Here is a 535-nt window from a genome sequence, read left to right on the forward strand (position 1 = left end):
TAAATTTAGGGTTTAAAGAGTGTTGAAAACTCCAGGTAAAATTTAGGGGGCCAGGAAATTTGATATTAGTGTAAGATTAATTAAGGAAGGGAATTACAGGTACGGGTTTTAGGGGAGGTAAACCTTAAGAGACTATGTTTTAAAATTTAGAGAACATTTTAAAAATCTTTGAAAATGATTTGTTTTTCCCCAAAATTTTTAAATTTTTTTGTTGCTTGTCACAGGAAAAAAAATTAAATTTTAGAATGGGCCCTTAAAGGATGCCTGTTGTCCTGGCTACGTTGTGTATCACCCCTCTTCCCAGAGCAGCGAAGGCACTTTTTGCAGTTTTTCCCTGTCCCAAGTAAGTTGGGGAGTTTTAATTTTTTGCCTTTGCTGTGAAATATTAATGATACAGTAGTTGTATGTGATGTGAATATTATCTCGAACATTAATTTTTTTCCATTTTAAATTTTTGATTGCATTCCTTTCAAGCTGCCTTTCTTTTCTATATAAAATATAAACATAAAATCCAAATGCTATTTTCGTTTGATTT

The sequence above is a fragment of the Penaeus monodon genome, chromosome 31 (assembly GCF_015228065.2).
Source record: "Penaeus monodon isolate SGIC_2016 chromosome 31, NSTDA_Pmon_1, whole genome shotgun sequence".
Taxonomy (NCBI): domain Eukaryota; kingdom Metazoa; phylum Arthropoda; class Malacostraca; order Decapoda; family Penaeidae; genus Penaeus; species Penaeus monodon.